The sequence below is a fragment of the Hoplias malabaricus genome, chromosome 1 (genome assembly GCF_029633855.1).
Source record: "Hoplias malabaricus isolate fHopMal1 chromosome 1, fHopMal1.hap1, whole genome shotgun sequence".
In the NCBI taxonomy this organism is placed as follows: domain Eukaryota; kingdom Metazoa; phylum Chordata; class Actinopteri; order Characiformes; family Erythrinidae; genus Hoplias; species Hoplias malabaricus.
Window position 1 is genome coordinate 22,612,381 of NC_089800.1, and position 14,048 is coordinate 22,626,428.

The 14,048-nt window shown below is 41.1% G+C and overlaps 1 protein-coding gene across 2 annotated transcripts in view; it reads left to right on the top strand.

Annotated features, from left to right (window-relative positions):
• The first annotated feature begins 3,955 nt into the window (after nt 1-3,955).
• Nucleotides 3,956-14,048, top strand: part of npas1 (neuronal PAS domain protein 1) — a 47,816-nt gene continuing 37,723 nt past the window's right edge. Inside the window, exon 1 of one of the 2 annotated variants that reach the window (XM_066658669.1) lies at nt 3,956-4,306. The gene's annotated coding sequence lies outside the window, so the exon portion shown is untranslated. Of the gene's footprint in view, nt 4,307-13,415; nt 13,690-14,048 lie in introns of those variants that run through there. The other variant, XM_066658676.1, reaches the window with a different exon arrangement.

A 14,048-nucleotide genomic window follows, 5' to 3' on the forward strand; every position in this document is an offset into this window, starting at 1 on the left:
AGGTGTGAATGTGTGTGTGTGTCTGTGTTGCCCTGTGAAGGACTGGCGTCCCCTCCAGGGTGTATTCCCGCCTTGCGCCCGATGATTCCAGGTAGGCTCTGGACCCCCCCGCGACCCTAAATTGGATAAGCGGTTACAGATAATGGATGGATGGACTTCTATTATGTTTCACGGCTATTCTTCAGCGCCTGAAAATGTAGAGCGTAAAGTTTAACACACTGGCAAAAAAATATATGATCCTTTTCAGAGGGTCAAAGTTTGGTGAAATGACAGATGTGCAACTAAGCTACAGGCTGGTGATTAAAATAATTTTATATCTAACATATTTAGATTAATTGGTGATCATGAAACTTAGTGTAGTTTATAATGCTAGTCTAGTGTTTAAAATCCACCAAAATATTAAATATGATTTTAACAAATGGTAATATATACTAACAGCTCATGAATGTCTTCATTCATTCATTCACTCATTGCCTATAAGCACTTATCCGGTTCAGGGCCTCGGTGGGTCCGGAGCCTACCCTGAATCAACACCCTGGAGGGGGTTCTTGAAAGTCTTTGCTATCAGTAATTTTTGGCTGTGCCGAGAGACATATGATGAGAAAACACATTATAAGTGGCCTGCAAGCACTAGTGCAAATAAAACTTGCTGTGTCTGCTCCATGAGTTACATGAGGTGTGATGAACAATGAGCTACTCAAATGCATTATTCAGTATGTAAACTTTTCAATACTTTTTAGATTTACATTTTTTGGATGTTAAATCCAAATCAAATTCAGAAACTGTTTCCTCACAATTTGCCAGCTCTCCATTCTGTTTGTGCTTTGGAAACTGGTCTAATTGGTTTGTGAAGCCCTGGTGTCAGTAAAAAAGTGAAAAAACAAAGTGGCTCGGTCAGACATGCTAAGTGTACTCTCTCTCTGCTTGTGGCAGAAAAACAGCAGGGACCTCCAAACGTTGACAATCATGAAAAGAAATGAGGATATTGTTTTATTCCTGCTCCATAGGTAGGTAATATTGACTTGTTTTTGCTGTTTCAGAATATTTAGGTAGGAACCCTCTATAAACTCGGGAGACTGCTAAATGTATGCAACAAAACTAAACTTGTTTTACATACAAGTTTCAGTGGTTATTCAAACAGTCAGTTAAAGCTTATAGTTCAAATTCAGCCACGTACAAACAACAGTCATGTTTCTCCTCCAACATACCGTTCCACCTTAAAAGATGCAGAGCTTCTGACCATAAACAAACCAGAGAGAACTGCAGTTGCCCACAATCGTAGCGGTTCCCTTTAAGCGTCTTTTTCTTAAAATTAAAATATTTTTTTCTTAAAAATAGTTGTAAAAATACAACTTTGAATTTCAGTTTTGTCCAGAACAAACTTACATAGTATTTTAATAAATATAGTATTAATAAATTAAGACTTTTCTCTTTTCACAGTATTGAAAATACAAGATGCAGACACAATATCATATGGATAAAAAATGTAGACATATAGATCATTAATCTGGCATGTACATGCCTGTTTCATTTTTTAACGTAATTACAAATAAACTGAAGCCTGCTGCATATAATGATGTTGAGAATGGAGCTAACATTGCTGTCCAGTGCTGAAGCGTGTGTGTCAATCAGGTGTTAAAAGGTACCTCAGTGGTAGGCCTCACAGGTAAAGATCAGTGGGGTCACCTAGAGGATAATGATATATGCGGACAACAGTGAAAGTTAAAGGCACCTGTGAAAGTGGAGAGGAGGACTGCATACCTTCTGTCATTTTCAGTCTCAGCCTTTTTATTTATCACAGACCTCACACTATTCTCCAGCATGACTTCATGATCCCTGTTCATTAAAAAAAAGTTAGTACTATCACAATAGTAACAATCTTTGAGTTTCAGGATTATGTTTTTGTAGCCAATTGAATAAAATGAAAACAAATTTGCAACAATGCTAATGTCAGCTTGATTGACAAAAATCATTCAGAAACTGACCTATTCTGGTCTTGTCTGTCAGACCCCTACTTTTCTTCAGAACCTGGTGCACTCTGTCCTCAGGCATTACCTTCAGTGACAGGTAATTCACATTTGACAGACATTCACAATAACCAACCACAGGTCTGTGAGATGTGTAGGTTTAAGTATTTTATATAAACAGTGCTACAAGAGAAACAAACCAGACTAAAAAGAAAAAATCCAAAAAGAAACTGTTTTAAATGGCATTATGACCACCATAATGTACTATAGATATCAGATGCTTTATTTATTTGTAAGAGTACCACTTGAGACTCAGACTAAATCTAATTATAAGTTTTAAATTAATAATACACTCTACATATATTTTCTGAAAAGCCTGTCCAGTTACTACGAAATAATGCATTTGTAGGCAGAGCATGAACCAGTCATAAAAGCTTAATATATATTATCCTCACTTCTAATAATGAAGATTTAATTGCTGTAGAAGTTCTTTAAACATCACATAAGCTTCTGGGCTCATGTTTTTTTTTCTGTGGTGTAGCTCTAAAGAAAACCCTTTAACATATTTAATTAAATAAAAAAATGTGGAAACATTAAAGTGATTGTTGTTAAATACAAGTCCTTCTTTACATATATAAAACCTTAAATAAAGTGCTGTGAAAAGGAAAAGCTGAAAAATCTGTATGTCTTAATTTCCTGCAACTTCCATTCATTTTTTTCTTTTTAATCCTATTGCCCTAGTGTCCCTTCAATCCACCTGTGAAGAGAGAAGTGTGTCCCTCTCTCCACACACACACACACACCCCTCCCATGTGCTTAAGCCTATTTTAGCTGGACATAATCTGAAATGGTACTTAACTGAATTTATGTTGAGCTCAGTGCAGTAACTTCAGCTGTTTTTTTAAAGCATTATTTTTCTTTAGGCTTTTTCATGAGGAGAGAGAGAGAGAGAGAGAGAGAGAGAGAGAATTTTAAACCCAGACCACGAAGTAGACAGCCTATCAGTATTCAGCAGAGAAAGTGAGTGATGGAGAGAGAGAGAGAGAGAAAGAGAGAGAGAGACTAAGAGAGAGAGAGACAGAGAGGGGAAAAAGGAGGGGGTGATGTATCAATATTCTGAGTAGTGTTTGAGGGCAAGGGGAACGAACGGGGGAGGAGAGAGAGAGAGAGAGAGAGAGAGAGAGAGAGAGAGGGAGAGCAAGCTTTTTCGAAGCTACCCAACAACCAAGTGGGATTATTTGCTTATATGTTCAAGTGTGTGTGTGTGTGTGTGTGTGTGTGTGAGGGAGCGATAGAGTGCATGTAGATACTCTGATGGAAGCTGTGTGTTTGGATGCTCACTTGTTTGTGTGATGTATGAGCGAAGGAAAAGGAAAAGGTTTACGCTGTTTAGATGTGATGGAATCTTCCCCTTCTTAGGCATCCCCCTCTTCTTTTGCACTCTCTCCCTCTTTCTCTCACCCATACTCTCTCTCTCAACCATATTCTCTTTCTCTCTCTCTCTCACTCGCTCTTTTACTCTGGGTGCTAATCAGCATTTGAAAGGCAGCTTTGACAGTGAGAAAGAAAGTAAGGGCCAGTGAGGAGGAGGAGGGAGGGTAAACGAAATTGAGGGAGAAACTGAGAGTAAGCGAGACAGCGAGAGAATGAGTGAGAGAGAGAGGAAGATTGAGTGAGAGTGGAAGTAAGAGAGAGAGAGAAGACTGAGGCAGGGGCAATACAAGCATGCCTTTTATATTTACTAGCAACTGAGGAGGAGAGAGCAGGGAAGGGGGGGAGAGAGAGCGCGAGAGAGAGAGAGAGAGAGAGAGAGAGAGATAGGGTGAAGAGACATGCAGCGTGTGTAGCTTTCCCAAGAGGAAATGAAAAGAAAAAGGCTCTGCAAGGAAAGAGCAAGAGACAGAGATTGAAAGAGAGAGAGAGCGAGTGAGCGTACTCTGTGTATCTTCTGACTCAAGTCATATCTGAGAGGACTCTGAGTCGGATGGTAGGGAAGTGTGTGTGTGTGTGTGTGATAGAGAGAGAGGGAGAGGGAGAGAGAGAAAGCGAGCGAGAGAACGAAGCATAGGTCTCTCCATCTACACTCATTCACACACTCTCTCACGCTCAGACTCACGGCGGACGCTCTTTTGTGTGAGCGGGATTGTTCAGCGTCCAGTCTGACCCCCTGTCACCCCCCAAGAGTGTGTTTAGGCGTGTGTGTGTGGATGTGTCTGCTTGTGTGAGGGTCCTGAACCGTGGGGGTTTTGCTTAGAGTGTCCGTCCGAGTCCAGGGGGCATCCAAAGAAGAGGAGGAGTGTATCCTGGCACAGCTGCTCAACACTGGACATGCACATCAGGTCAGTTCACTTTTAGCTACCAACAACTTCTGGTGTTCATTAGTGCTTCAGTTGGACTTGTAGGTGTACATTTGGAGCACTGTTACTGTTTACCAACTTTAGCTTTCTCAGGTCCTGCCACTCGTCCTCCAGATTTGCTTTTTTATTTTGATGCTAATAACAAAAAAGCAGTTTTCTTAGAAAAAGGTTTATTCAGCATATTTTTATGCACATTAGCTAAATTCACACATTAAACTATGTTCTTAAATTTTGCCACTACTTATCATACACAAACTTACTTTTTTTTAACTCAATCAAATACAAATGCTATATCTGTGAGTTTCCTTAGAGAAAAACAAACAAACAAAAAACAAACATTTCTGTTTATATTAGCCTTAGCTAAACTCCATTTTCTTTTTTTTACTGGTTGTCATAAACTAATCCTCTCTTAGAAATTCATTCTCCAAGATTTTTCTATTCATATTAGCTCTAAAATAAACTTTACTTGCTTTACATTACTTCTTAGCATTTGTTTCTCTTCTGAATTACTATTTATTTCTGTTAGCATCTTGCTAGCCCGTTCAATACAGGGCACTTTATTCACTGTATGTCAAAATATATTTTAACTGAATAAGTGGAATGTGTCATTTTTTTCACTTTGAAACATTGTTTACACGCCCTTTAAATGAGAATATGTGTCTGTAGATGAATATTTATTGCGTTCAGGTTTAAATTCACCTTCTGGTCTGGATTAATGTGTGTGTGTTCCTCTGGAGACTGTGGAGTTAGCTCCTGAAGCAGTCTTGCTAGGTTCCTGACCTAGAAACATCCCCGTGGAGAACTAGGGGCTTGTAGCTGTACAACTGTAATGTACTTAGTTAAGCCCTGAGCTAAAGGAATAAACAAAGCCATAGCGCGAACACATAAAGCACAGGCTCCGTTTAGTTCGAGCTGCACTTATTGTTAGCCCCGTGGCCCGTCAGCGCTAAGCTGTGGGAAAGTTTTTGGAGCGGAGGTCTTGGACGGTTACTTACTGGCACTTTCGGGAGCGCACTCTTTCTTTTTCTCTCCACTCCTCTCTGTTTCTGGGCGCTGGAAGGAGAGAGGAGAAGTGTGCTGACGCCGCTGGCGGCTGTTCCACATTATGTCTCTCTTAATTAGTGGATTTTGTAGGATTAGCTCTTTTACGGCGCTCCTCTTTCTCTGTAAGCTCCTTACCGACAGCGAGAGGGATGTGTATAACACTGGTTTGTTCAGATCTAATAGCCTCGCTTAAACGCCAACTGTATCCAAAAATCTACCCGCCTGTGTCTAACAAACGCAAACATTAGCTGTGACTGATACATTGGAGGAAAGTGAGAACAGACTCCAGCGGCTCGAGACGAGAGCAGTACCAGTGTTTTCTGCATTTCCAACAAATTAATGCTCATTCATATTCAGCCTCTGCTGCTGCTATTGAAAGTGACCCCAACCTTGATAACGAGAGATGCATTTGCACATCAGGTTCACAGTAATGACTCAGAAATAAACACTGGCACTGTAATAATAATAATAATAATAATAATAATAATAGAAATAATAATCATTCAGTTAGTATAAATACAATTGTTGAGAGGTCTGTTTGTTGTTAGTTCAAATTTCTCTCAAATATTTAACACCTAATGTCTGCTTATGTTCCTGTCTCTCTTTAAAATAACCGTGTTGTTCAGTAAAGACACTTTAGGCATATCAATACTGAATATATATATAAACAAAACACCCATCCACCATGGCATCTGTTTCTAGACTCATGCTGGAAGTTGTGGTGTTAAGCCTGAGATTAAGTGTAAAGTTGTTAAAGCCGTAGACGGTGGCTCAGTTTAAAATCTAAAGAGCAGATGTGGTTTAGCTGAAATTCTATAAAATATGAGCTCTATAGAGCGCACTGCTGCGTCTCATGCTCCAGTCTCTCTCTCTCTCTCTTTATTTTATTTATTTTTTGCTGTTGTTTTGCTCATAAGCTACAAAGCTCCGCAGAATCCCCTTTTTAAGCATTTTCTTCCTAGTGAGGGCAGCATGTTCCCAAAAACCTTCTTGTTGTTCAGCCGTGGCCTCAGTCATAATGGGATTTGAGATTTCCTCCTTTCAGTTACATATTTTTTTCTTGTTTGATCTGGATTTCTGAGGGAGTTTCTGAGTTTAGTTTGTGTGTTATAACTGGTACAGGTCGCCTTCTGTGTTTATGTTCTTCCACACGGTGAGGGTGTGGTGCATGTGGATGCCACGCTCCACACAAGGAGCAAGTTTGTAAAGATTGAAAGGCAATTTTTTTTCTTATTAGTTGTTAAGATTGATGTTATATTTTGATCATCAGGTGTCGCTTCATGACTCGTTAGTGCTTGCTCATGATGTTTTGAGACGAATGCTGTCCTGAAGGTGGAAACTAAGGGAACCAGGGAAGGAAGGCTCTTGGAAAGCTTTATTTCAGGTTCACACAGAGAAGCCACTGTGCATTTAAGGCCAGAATTATAACTTTGCATTTACTTGTTTTTAATAGAAAAACACTTCATTTTTTCTAACATATCTATCTGTCTATTATTTATTTATTTAGCATTGAAGCTGGATGACATTAGAATAATATTAATATTGTCAATGTTCAAAAACAGCAATGTAATTCTGTTTGTCCAATGTTTTGTTTTTGTTTATTTTGATTTTATATGTCATTGGACTCATGCAGTGTCCTTTGAAACTTTGTTTTGGATAAATTAACATGTCTATATCTGACTGATATTTGAACTCTGAACGAGCAGAAGCTTTAAGTGCTGCAGTTCTGAACGTATCTACATTTTATCAGTGTTACCGCATTTGTAACCTTCACCAGGTGGTTTTACGGAGGGCTACGTATGTTCTAATATGTTGAATACATGTATCAGCCCAGAAAATGATGGAAGGAGTGTGAAACTGGAGAAAAGTGATCAGTAGCACAAACCACCCAAAAACAAAATCAGCACAGAGAGAGTTAACGAAAGCAGACTGGCAGGCGCATGCATATGAAGATGTCTTGTTAAAGTGATGTTATAAACACACACACACATTCAGATTGAGTGAGAGAGAGCAATAGGACAGTTTGAAGTGCAGCAAACACAAACACACACACACACACACACACACAGTGGTGCAGACAGGACTGGTGACAGACAGTGTCAGCGGTGTGTCAGGAAGAGGCTGTTGGTGTCACACTCGGTTGACCTGATCTGTGGTCAGCCTGTCCACTGTAGCCCCGCTGTGGCCCCTTACATAACCCCTCCTGCCACTCACACACTGCTCTGCAGGGACACACACAGATATTTATATACTCTATATACATATTCCTACTTCACTATACACACACACACACACACACACACACACACAAGCCTAACAAAAACAAAAGTCTCAGTTCTGAAGTTCTCAAACTGAGAAACGTTTTACAATGGACAGAGCACCTGCAGAGTGTGTGTGTGTTTCTGTACATAAAAAACAACCTATTTGTGTTTGTGAATCTCAGGCACTAGAAATTCATTCATTCATTATCTGTAACCCTTATCCAGTTCAGGGTCACAGTGGGTCGAGAGCCTACCCGGAATCACTGGGCTCAAGGCGGGAATACACCCTGGAGGGGTGCCAGTCCTTCAGAGTGCGACACACACTCTCACATTCACTCACACACTCACACCTACGGACACTTTTGAGTCTCCAATCCACCTACCGACGGGTATTACATTTATTTGTACTTATCAGAGTTTTTTAAGGCAAAACAACTCTTACTTTTCAGAGCAAGCGCCTTTCACCTCTTTACTTTTGGTTCATAATACTGTACACCATTAGGGTGGCAACAGGTAGTGTCTCTGTCACAGCTCCAGGATCCTGGGGTTGTGGGTTCGAGCCCTGCTGTGGGTGACTGTGTCTGTAGATGTGAGTGACTATTTGACCATGTGCTGCCATGTGACAGACTGGGTGTGTTCCATCATTGCACCCAGTGATTCCAGGTAGGGTCCGGACCCACCGCAATCCATTGTCTGTAACTGCAGTGGGTTCGGAGCCTACTCTGAATCACAGGGCGCAAGGCAGGAACACAGCTTGGACCGAGCATCTGTACAGAATAACTTCCTGTGTTTTTCCAAGAGTATCTAGAGTATTTCCTGTAGTCCATTCATCATGAAAGTGTAAAGAGATGCTGCATAGAGAATTTCAGAGGAATATTCTTATTCCAGTAACATTAAGGCAACATCAGTTCTATAAATTATATAAATATATAAAGCACTTACAAATGTAAACCATAATTTGTCTTTCCCACACATTCAGATCTAGCCACATTACAGTGAAGAGGTACAGTAATGGCACAGTAATAGTGTAGTAAGTAATACACACACACACGCACACGCACACCCCTACACACAGAGGTCCGGCATGGTGGGTGAGTGCTTCTTCTGGAATGCACTTTGACATTAGTTGCATGCTAATGTGCAGCAATTTGACCCTGTGTGCTGGAGTACAACCTCTGACTAGTGCCCTGCCTAAGGGGGACCTGTGTGTGTGTGTGTGTGTAAAACATCAGCTGTATCTAGACCTCTCCTTCTGTTCTTTATCCTCTTGGCTCCATTAAAGCCATCACTCATTTTAATAAAGCATATTTAAATGAACTCTGCAGTCTGACACTGAGTTGAAGTAAAAGACCTATTTATAAATGCACTTTGTCAATTTAAAACAATACAGTAGTCACTGAGGCTTCATGCAACAGATTTTTAACAGTGATAGCATTTCACTTAAACACCAAACGGACTTGAAAAACCGCCAGTTTAAGAAAAGTGTAATTAGGCATTTTAAATACCCACATACCTACACCTAACTTTTTCAGCACACACAGAGAGAGCAAGAGACCCACAGACAGTAAGAGTGTGTGGGTGTGTGTACTAAACATATCCTGTATACACTATGCTTATTTAATTAATATTTTTAAAAAATGATTGAAATGTCAAGATCTTCTGCTTTGGACAATGTAAAATACTCGTACACTGACACACACACACACACATACAGGGCATTGAAGTATCCGAGTTATAACCGCTTTTCTCCTTGTTCAAAGCAAGCTAAAAAGGAAAAAATCAGAAGGGTCAAGATCACGGGCTCTGAGAGCTGATTGGTTCTACTGGTTGTCTGTTGCTTCTGTCTCTTCATATCTGCATCTGGTCAGGGGCGGGGCAGGGTCGTTCTGATCTAATCAAACTGTGTATTGATTCCATTAGATAATTAATGGGGCAGTAGGAGGCAGAGGCGCGAGCTGCAGCTCAGGAGAGCTGAGGGAAACCTTGGAGAGGAAAGTGATGAGGAACTGCCAAGGACGAGTGAGGAAAACCACAGAAAGGCTCACTCTGAATGTCCAAAGGACCATCTAGTTTAGAGAGAGAGGGAGAGAGAGCCAGAGAAAGATGGACAGTGATGATCAGCAGTTGGAGAAAATGAGACCACTTCTGGCTTCGTAATTAGGATTAGTATTCATGGATCAAAACTCTATTAAAACAAGCATTTCATGAATCGTCGCAGTCTGATTAAAAACATATCTCAGTTTTTGTGGGATTTTAGTTTACTACATCATTTAAACACAGCAGCTTTGTGATAATTTCAAGATGAACGAACCAATAAAAATGCTCCAGAATTACTTTACACTGCTTTCCAAAAACACACGTTGGTAGGTGGATTGGAGACTCAAAAGTGTCTGTAGGTGTGAGTGAATGTGTGAGTGTGTGTCACCCTGTGAAGGACTGGCGCCCCCTCCAGGGTGTGTTCCCGCCTTGCGCCCAGTGATTCCAGGTAGGCTCTGGACCCACCGCGACCCTGAACTGGATAAGACAATGTTACAGACAATGAATGACGTATCCCATGCTCAACATTTGGAAAGCAAATATTTGTTGTGGTTTCATGTGCAATGCAAAGGTTTACGACAAAGTAGTCTAACTTCCTACATGACCAACATGCTGATCAGTGTGAAGTTTACAGGTCCAGCCCTTATTCTAATCTAGCTTCTTCAGTCTTGTATATTTCTAACCTCCACCGTCACTAAAGGGCAGCAGACCTTTCCAATGCTGCGGCGCTGGACACGGTTACTCATGACAAAGCTCAGTGTCGAGCCAGTACAAAGCTTTGTTTTATTCCTCATGGTCAGCCTGTGCTTGACCAGCTGAGAGTGGAATGGCCAGCTGAAGGTCAAGGTCAAGAAAAAAAGAAAATGTTTCCACAGTTGACCAGAAATCCAACGGTCATCTTCATACTGGTGCGCTTGACATTTAAAGCAGAATGGCAGTGTAACGTCTGGCGTGTAAATATGGGAAGAAGAACAGTGGGGTTGTGTGTGTGTGTGTGTGAAACTGTCCTGGTGCATTGTCTGCGTGTGGAATGGCTTAAATGTGTTCATTTCCCTGTCTGGCCTGTCCGTGGGGATGGGCGGAGCATGCTAACGAAGCTCTGACAGCTGGAGGCCCTAATTAAGCATCCCCTCTGAAAACAAACAGCTTCAGCTTTGCCAAACACACTCACACACACACACACGCACACACACACACATCCCACCCCAGCCCTAACACTGCACTCTAGCCAGAACCCTCCATCCACCGGCCGCTAAACCTCCCACTCCTTCCGACAGCTCTAGAACTCTCTATATTTATATATCATCCCCATCAGAAATTTGCAACTCCATATTTAACATAAATGTCTTTTGTTTATTGATATCATTTGAAAAGAGTGGCTCTTTACATTGTGTCAGGATTAAACAAACCACTAGAAATAGTACAAAATGGTTCAAATCTGTGTACAGTAACTTCTCTCGTAATATTGCTTTTTCAGTGGTATTAAGTTTTATTCAGCATATATATTTCTGAGTCTCCAATCCACCTACCAGCATGTGTTTTTAGAGCATGGGAGAAAACTGGAGCACCCGGAGGAAACCCACACAAACACAGGGAGAACACACCACACTCCTCACAGACAGTCACGCGGAGGAAACCCACGCAGACACAGGGAGAACACACCACACTCCTCACAGACAGTCACGCGGAGGAAATCCACGCAGACAAAGTGAGAACACACTATACTCCTCACATACAGTCACCCTGAACGGGACTCGTACCCACAACCTCCAGGACCCTGGAGCTGTGACAGAGACACTACCTGCTGCGACAATGTGCCGCCCACTATATTACATATTTTCATTCATTCATTATCTGTAACCGCTTATCCAGTTCAGGGTCGTGGTGGGTCCAGAGCCTACCTGGAATCATTGGGTGCAAGGCGGGAATACACCCTGGAGGGGGCGCCAGTCCTTTACAGGGCAACACAGACACACACACATTCACTCACACCTACGGACACTTTTGAGTCGCCAATCCACCTACCAACGTGTGTTTTTGGACTGTGGGAGGAAAACGGAGCACCCGGAGGAAACCCACGTGGACACGGGGAGAACACACCAACTCCTCACAGACAGTCACCCGGAGCGGGAATTGAACCCACAACCTCCAGGTCCCTGGAGCTGTGTGACTGCGACACTACCTGCTGTGCCACTGTGCTGTCCTACATATTTTCATATTCAACATTTTTCTTTACTGCTTCTTCAGATATGGATTATGACGTGAATGTGCTAAATTCCCACTTCTGTTTGCATGATTTTTTATTAAGCTGTAATTCCAAAAGTTCATATAAAATCACTACATGCTTTGAGTGTCAGTGCTGATGAAAGCTCAGAGACTCAGAGGCTAAAGTACTATTCAGTGTATGAACAAAGTAAGTACAGAGTTTTATTCAGTGTTGGAACAGAACTGAAGTGTTTGGTGTTTCTCTTCATTGTGGGTGGTCACCTCCTTCCATGTCTATCTGAGAACTGTGTAAATACCGACATAACCTGCAACAAGGTTATAAAGTTAATTGAACAATTATAGTGGAAGGCACCTCCATTATGTCTGGTGAGATAGTGAGGGTGAAGAGAGATCCTACCTGATTAGATAAGAATAGATAGGATAAATACCAGAGAGGACTGATAGAGGCGTGTGTGTGTGTGAGAGAGAGAGAGAGAGAGAGAAAGTGTGTGTGTGTGTGTTTAAGGTTCATGATTTGTGTCTTTGGTCATGCAAGTGAAGGTTCAAAGGTATGGTTCCCTAAAAAGTCATATTTGAAAAAGATAGGTGTCTGTATTTGGGATTTTGAAGGTTAAAAAGCCGTCAGATAACGTTATATGTTAAGGTCTAGAACCATTATATGGAGGCTTTTACAGCTTAAAAACGTCCCCATACTCACGTGCTCTTTAAAGGACCGTTCGTTTAAATCAAGGGTAATTACATAAAATTCATTAAGGTCCAGTTAGAGAAAAATTTCCCAAGTCAAAGTCCAGAACATTAATGCACAACCTGCATATGATCAGCGCCATGTCCTGCACATTAAAACAGCCTCGCAGTTATAGTATTATTTTATGTCATTAACAACTGAACTTCAAATCGAATTATGCTTTCAAATACATTTCAACATATTTCAACAGCATTTATTAAAAATCATAAATAACAAATACTCTAAATAAAATGAACTTTTATCTTTTCAAGTAAAACTTACAAATAAAACAATGATTTAAAAAATAGTATATTTTAAATAAAGTCTCTAATGATTTTCTTGTAGTTGCAGTTTACTGCTTTTCCATAACCGGCAATCTGATTGGCTCTTATTGTTGAAGGGCGGGACTTTATCCGTTACCAGCAAGCCGATTGGCTCTTTATGCTGAAGGGTGGGACTTTATCCGTAAACAGTATCCATGTTCAGCGTTATGAGAATTTAACCGGTAATCACTACCTTCTCATTAGTCTCTGGTTTTACCTCACACAGCACTGTCGTCCTGAAAGAGCTTTTATCTCGTCCTTTGGGCTGTTTTTACTGGCCCCAAGACAGCGGCGTCTGGACCCTGCCCTGTGAGTGTCACTCATTGGAGTCACAGCGCTGATCATAATACACAGATCTGATTGGCTGAGGAGCCTCACGTGTGATATACAGAAACACACGTGATTGGTCTGTGAGTTTCCTGGAGCGCTAAACCTGAACCGTAACGACTAGAAGAGTCACATCGCTTCAAACAAACACTAAAATTTAAACAGCTCTTAATAGTTTATCAGTTACAGGTCCAGGTCCGGATCGGACAACGTCGGGGTCTGTACCAGGCGCGTATTAGTGACCCCTTATTTAAAGGTTACTTAATGTTAAGGATTTTTAAGAAAGGTTTTATTTTCGATTGTGACAAAGTATGTGCTTATACACTGCCTGTGAATGACTATGTCACATATCACTGAAGATCGCCTGCGTCACACATTCACTAAGACACTAACCCAGTCACACCATACTACCAAGCTGGAAGGGTAAGTGCCAGCACATGCTTTCTCAAGAACACGTGAAGCCAACTACCTTGTCTTTTCAAACTGTGATTTACAAAACTGGGTTATATATGGAAAAAGACAAAATGTAAACAAAACTGAGGTTTTGTCTGCTATTGTTCATCTAATACCAAAAAAAAAGAAACCGTGTAACTGCAATATCAATATAACATGGATCTACATGGTACATGCTCTCTCAGACAGAGCCATGGTGAGTGACAATGAAGCTGATAGGCCGAGGTTAAGCAGCTGCTAATACTGGTTTATCTGGGTTGAAGGTCAGGTCATAGGTGACATCAACCCACACTAAGGTCATTGCAGATGAGTGTGTGTGTGTGTACGCC